This window comes from Anarrhichthys ocellatus, unplaced genomic scaffold, assembly GCF_004355925.1.
Source record: "Anarrhichthys ocellatus isolate YVR2014 unplaced genomic scaffold, GSC_Weel_1.0 scaffold130, whole genome shotgun sequence".
In the NCBI taxonomy this organism is placed as follows: domain Eukaryota; kingdom Metazoa; phylum Chordata; class Actinopteri; order Perciformes; family Anarhichadidae; genus Anarrhichthys; species Anarrhichthys ocellatus.
Genome location: NW_022280160.1, coordinates 228451 through 234965, shown reverse-complemented (window position 1 = coordinate 234965; position 6515 = coordinate 228451). Strand labels below are relative to the sequence as shown.

Below are 6515 nucleotides of genomic sequence, written 5' to 3'. Positions count from 1 at the left end.
GGGGGTCCGGGGGGCCTCGTGGGTTGGTTCTGGTCCAGATCCAGGATCCTCTTTGTACACAATGTTCAGGTTCTCTGTTGCAGATCCAGCTCTGTCTTCATATAAGGGCCTGCTGCTGCTGGAGGTTCAGGATTCCAGCTGAGCATTCAATCCTGGTTTTGAGAGAACGCAGTGTAGAGGGGCTTTTTCTGCCCTGCAAGTGTTTCTACAGGGTTATTTTTAACGGAGGCGCAGGGCAGGTGGCAACATGAGCAGTTTGACAGCTTGAGTTTTAAAATCACACCATAGAGGAGCAGGAAGTGATTTTTTTCCTGTTTTCAGGTGAAATAAGAGGCGTGGAAGAGTCGGTGCTCTGTCTCGATGTCCGGTCGTAACGAGGGATTAGTTTGATTATCAGATGTAACCGAAGAACTCTGAAGGTGTCGGATGACACACGAAGTCTCTCTGACATTTACTGCATGTTACATAGTCGACGAGCTGCTGCAGCTTTTAGATAGTTAGGTTTTAGAAAATCAGTTTTCTTACAATATTAAAGATAAAGTGAGTAAATAAACAGGTTAACTGTGACGCAGCGCAAACAGAAACTCCTGTTTGTTTTTTGTTTCCATCAAAGATTTATTCTTTGGTTAAGAAGTAAAGTCATAGATTTGATGTAAGATTATGGTTAAAACTAAAGATAAATATGAATGTAACCAACGTGAAATCAATTATTACTGACAGAACAAAGACATCTGAACTAAATCATTTATAAATGTATTATTACAAACATGAGTAATATTCCTCACCTTCCAGTTCAAAGAGTTTAAAACAACAGAATCAGGAAACAAATAAAGCTTTGGTGCTTTAATGATGCACAGAAAATAAAACTATGAAACAGTTTGTTGAGCCACAGATTTAGTTTCATAAAGTGAAATGTACTTTTTATTGATGTTTACGAGACTTTTAGACCTTTAGAGGAAACAACACGAGCTGCTGAGCAACTCTGACTCAGAACATTGAAGAAAGAAAAACAAAGTTTGGTCTTTTATCAGCTGAAAATAACAAAAAGTCAAATAATATCTGTCTGCAGACCTGAAGAAACATAAGTGCTTTTATTTCAATCTGTCTCAATCACAACATACTTTTCACACAAACAATAAATTTAATGTTGAAACCAACAACAAAAAATGATCCAGGACAAACAATCTCAAAAGTTTTTAAAATATAAAAACTAAATACAGATAATTGTTCTTGTTTGTGTTGTTGTTATTCTTAAGATAAAAAGGTAAAGATGTCATAAACACCGAATGTTTAATTCCTCTTCGGTGGATTATGTTTCTGTGGGCTCGGTGTGAAATACAGTCTGTGGAGGTAAAACCAGCCTTCAGGTGTCAAAGGTCATGCTGTTTAAATCGGGGGAAGGAGAGCAGCTGCCTGCATTCGTTCTAGCTGTCGGGGATCAGCTGACTCACCATGCATGTGCTGCAGACCCGAGAACCCAAAACTTCAGCTCAACTCTGTGTCTTGTGAACCTCACAGACAATTTGAAGGGATGAAAAACAAAATTATATGGTTGACTCTTGTATATGGCTGACTGGATATATGGCTGACTCTTGAGTGTATGCTGGACACCTGTCAGGCAGACTTCAGGGAAAATATCCCCCAAATCTCTGACTCTGTGTTGTCTCCATATTACAGACAATGTTCAGGGTAGGTAAACCCTACTAATACAATTACTCTGTTGACCCTGCCAGGTATTGTTCAGGGCATGTTAAACCGTTGTAATGACTGACAATGTTAAACTTGACAAGTGCTGTTCAGGCTAGTACAAACCCTCTCATTAACTGACTCTGTTGAGCCTGGCAGGTAGTATTCAGGGCAGGGTAAGCCCTATGTGTCCACAGAAAGGACAAAACATATAAAAGAAACAGTTAAAATAGTGCAATCAAAGAAAGTTTAAATAGTGCAATCAAAGAAAGTTTAAATAGTCCAATGAAAGAAAGTTTAAATAGTGCAATCAAAGAAAGTTTAAATAGTCCAATGAAAGAAAGTTTAAATAGTCCAATGAAAGAAAGTTTAAATAGTACAATCAAAGAAAGTTTAAATAGTACAATCAAAGAAAGTTTAAATAGTACAATCAAAGAAAGTTTAAACAGGACAATCAAAGAAAGTTTAAACAGTACAATCAAAGAAAGTTTAAATAGGACAATCAAAGAAAGTGTAAACAGTACAATCAAAGAAAGTTTAAACAGTACAATGAAAGAAAGTTTCAATAGTCCAATGAAAGAAAGTTTCAATAGTCCAATGAAAGAAAGTTTAAACAGTACAATCAAAGAAAGTTTAAACAGTACAATGAAAGAAAGTTTCAATAGTCCAATGAAAGAAAGTTCCAATAGTCCAATGAAAGAAAGTTTAAACAGTGCAATCAAAGAAACTTCAAATAGTCCAATCAAAGAAAGTTTAAATAGTCCAATGAAAGAAACTTTAAATAGTCCAATGAAAGAAAGTTTAAATAGTGCAATCAAAGAAAGTTTAATAAATAGTACAATCAAAGAAAGTTTAATAAATAGTACAATCAAAGAAAGTTTAAATAGTACAATCAAAGAAAGTGTAAACAGTACAATCAAAGAAAGTGTAAACAGTACAATCAAAGAAAGTTTAAATAGTCCAATCAAAGAAAGTTGAATAAACAGTACAATCAAAGAAAGTTTAATAAATAGTCCAATCAAAGAAAGTTTAATAAATAGTACAATCAAAGAAAGTTTAAAAAGTCCAATCAAAGAAAGTTTAAACAGTCCAATCAAAGAAAGTTTAAACAGTCCAATCAAAGAAAGTTTAAATAGTCCAATCAAAGAAAGTTTAACAAATAGTCCAATCAAAGAAAGTTTAACAAATAGTCCAATCAAAGAAAGTTGAAATAGTCCAATCAAAGAAAGTTTAAATAGTACAATCAAAGAAAGTTTAAATAGTCCAATGAAAGAAAGTTTAAATAGTGCAATCAAAGAAAGTTTAAATAGTCCAATGAAAGAAAGTTTAAATAGTCCAATGAAAGAAAGTTTAAATAGTACAATCAAAGAAAGTTTAAATAGTACAATCAAAGAAAGTTTAAATAGTACAATCAAAGAAAGTTTAATAAATAGTCCAATCAAAGAAAGTTTAATAAATAGTCCAATCAAAGAAAGTTAAAATAGTCCAATCAAAGAAAATTAAAATCGTCCAATCAAAGAAAGTTAAAATAGTCCAATCAAAGAAAGTTGAATAAACAGTACAATCAAAGAAAGTTGAATAAACAGTACAATCAAAGAAAGTTGAAATAGTACAATCAAAGAAAATGTAAACAGTAAAATCAAAGAAAGTTTAAATAGTCCAATCAAAGAAAGTTTAACAAATAGTCCAATCAAAGAAAGTTTAACAAATAGTCCAATCAAAGAAAGTTGAAATAGTCCAATCAAAGAAAGTTTAAATAGCACAATCAAAGAAAGTTGAAATAGTCCAATCAAAGAAAGTTTAAATAGCACAATCAAAGAAAGTGTAAACAGTACAATCAAAGAAAGTGTAAACAGTACAATCAAAGAAAGTTTAAATAGTCCAATGAAAGAAAGTTTAAATAGTGCAATGAAAGAAAGTTTAAATAGTCCAATGAAAGAACGTTTAAATAGTCCAATGAAAGAAAGTTTAAATAGTACAATCAAAGAAAGTTTAAATAGTACAATCAAAGAAAGTTTAAATAGTACAATCAAAGAAAGTTTAATAAATAGTCCAATCAAAGAAAGTTTAATAAATAGTCCAATCAAAGAAAGTTAAAATAGTCCAATCAAAGAAAATTAAAATCGTCCAATCAAAGAAAGTTAAAATAGTCCAATCAAAGAAAGTTGAATAAACAGTACAATCAAAGAAAGTTGATCAAACAGTACAATCAAAGAAAGTTGAAATAGTACAATCAAAGAAAATGTAAACAGTACAATCAAAGAAAGTTTAAATAGTACAATCAAAGAAAATGTAAACACTGCAATCAAAGAAAGTTTAAATAGTCCAATCAAAGAAAGTTTAAACAGTCCAATCAAAGAAATTTTAAATAGTGCAATCAAAGAAAGTTTAAATAGTCCAATCAAAGAAAGTTGAAATAGTCCAATGAAAGAAAGTTGAAATAGTCCAATCAAAGAAAGTTTAAATAGTACAATCAAAGAAAGTTTAAATAGGACAATCAAAGAAAGTTTAAATAGGACAATCAAAGAAAGTTTAAACAGAACAATCAAAGAAAGTTTAAATAGTACAATCAAAGACAGTTTAAATAGTACAATCAAAGACAGTTTAAATAGTACAATCAAAGACAGTTTAAATAGTACAATCAGAAACTAGGTTTGTTCTTGACGTAGCAAGTGACCTGAGCATTCCTTGTGTGATGGTTACGTCTGTTGCATATGTTTTGTTACTGGTTGAAGAAATATTCAGGTGTCTGATAAAATACTACGCTTATGAAAACCATAAGAAGGCTGTGGTGGAGTTTAATTAATTGAGAACCATGACAGGCGAGAGTGCATATATGCTGTATTAGTGCTAATCTGGCAGCTCTGTTTTGAAGCAGTTGTAGTTTATTGAAGTACTTGTTTGCTGCTGCTGACCATGTGACTGTAGAGCAGACGACCAAAGACCAAGGACTGTAACACCTGATGAACAATAGAGTTAAATAAGTGGAGCACTTTCTAGTCATATCTCTGCCCCTTCACATTCAGACCAACTGTTCGTCCAGCACTACACCAGTAGTTTGGTCTTCTTCTATAGCTGAACCTGACACCGACAGGTGAAGCTGTGTGTCACCATTAAGCCAAACAAGAAATGTTCAGGGCTCGTTTGTTCACTTTCACCCAATCAGACTCTCTCTCTAGATCCTGGTTCAGGATGGTTACTAGTTCATGTTTATTTGAAGCAGTGCTATGATACAGTGTTGTGTCATCTGCATACATTACCATGCTGGCCTTCTTAATTGCTAGAGGCAGATCATTTGTGAAAATAGAAAACAGTAAAGGGGCCTAAGCAGCTTCCTTGTGGAACCCCACAGCTGATGTATCTGCAGTCTGATAAGCTACCATTATAATAATCTAATATATAATATTGCTATTATAAAAGACTCTCTGAAACATAACTGACCATCCAACAGAGAGCCTACTGCTGAATCCATGTGGTAATAAAATTTAATTACCTGTTGGGGCTTTGTATGATCTCTATTGTGATGTGAGATCATACAGATGATTGACATGAGGATGTTAGGAATCCATTCTATTGAACTTGTTATAGTTTAGGTAATCGTGTTGTCAGGTAAAGGGCATAGTTACCTGTATTGTAGTTGAGTCGAGGTCCTCATCAGTGGCAGACTATATAAGGCTGCCCATAGTCCACCATGTAATGAGCTGAGTCATGCATTCATGATCATTGTTGGTGAAATAAACAGCTGGTTGGTTTGCACCTAATCTCTGCTGACCCTTCATGTGTTTATTATTACTGTGCTTATAATAAACTGGTCGTAAGATTGAATGAATACAAGACTTCACATCTCATGTATGATTTTGTTTTATTATTTCAAGAAAAACATCAAAAAACATGAGATTTGGAACATAAACTGTCACGTTAGGTAATAGGCGGACGATGCATAAATATATTATTGTTTAATTTGTAACTGCTTATTTCCTTATAATGTAGAGACTGAACATGCCTTAAAACTCCATTAATCCCAACAAACTGTAATTCTCAGTTTAAATTGATTAAGTCTGACTGTTTTAATCCCATAATATCTGGATAAAATACAGTCATAACTGTCAGTAACAACAAATAATACACAAACAAACAAGGTGATTTTCTGTTCTACTGCAGGAAATAAAATCCTATAAAACCGTCTGTAATCAATAACTACTCGTGATTATGATTCAATACTCTGATATAATTACAGTATTAAACTAATAAAGCATGATTGTGACTCAGCTGCAGTTCCTCTGATGTCCACCAGGTGCTGCTGTGATCTAACTCAGACTGAAGTCAACAGAGTTCTGCAGGAATGAGTCCTACAATCAGACATGACTCAGCGTTTTATCACTTCCTGTTCGCTCATCATGTGCTTTTATTAGCTTTTTATTTTACACTTCAAACATCATCAAGGTGGAGTTTAGTGAAGATTATCTTGATGAACTAAACCTGGATGAATCAGAAACGCTTCTTTATTTTATGTAATAATCTAAAATCAAATGAAGGAATCTGATTGGCTGTTTGAGGAGGGAACAAGTGATGATGACTTCCTGTCGGACTACAAAAATATGACTTCCTGCTAGACTACAGAAACATGATGACTTCCTGTCGGACTAAAGAAATATGACGACTTCCTGTCGGACTACAGAAATATGACGACTTCCTGTCGGACTACAGAAACATGACGACTTCTGTCGGACTACAGAAACATGACGACTTCCTGTCGGACTACAGAAATGATGATTTCCTGTCAGACTACAGAAACATGACGACTTCCTGTCGGACTACAGAAATATGAC

The 6515-nt window shown here is 33.6% G+C and overlaps 1 protein-coding gene across 1 annotated transcript in view; it reads left to right on the top strand.

Moving 5' to 3' along the window:
• Nucleotides 1–6515, top strand: part of ttn.2 (titin, tandem duplicate 2) — a 238002-nt gene that overhangs the window by 120919 nt on the left and 110568 nt on the right. The window lies entirely within an intron of this gene.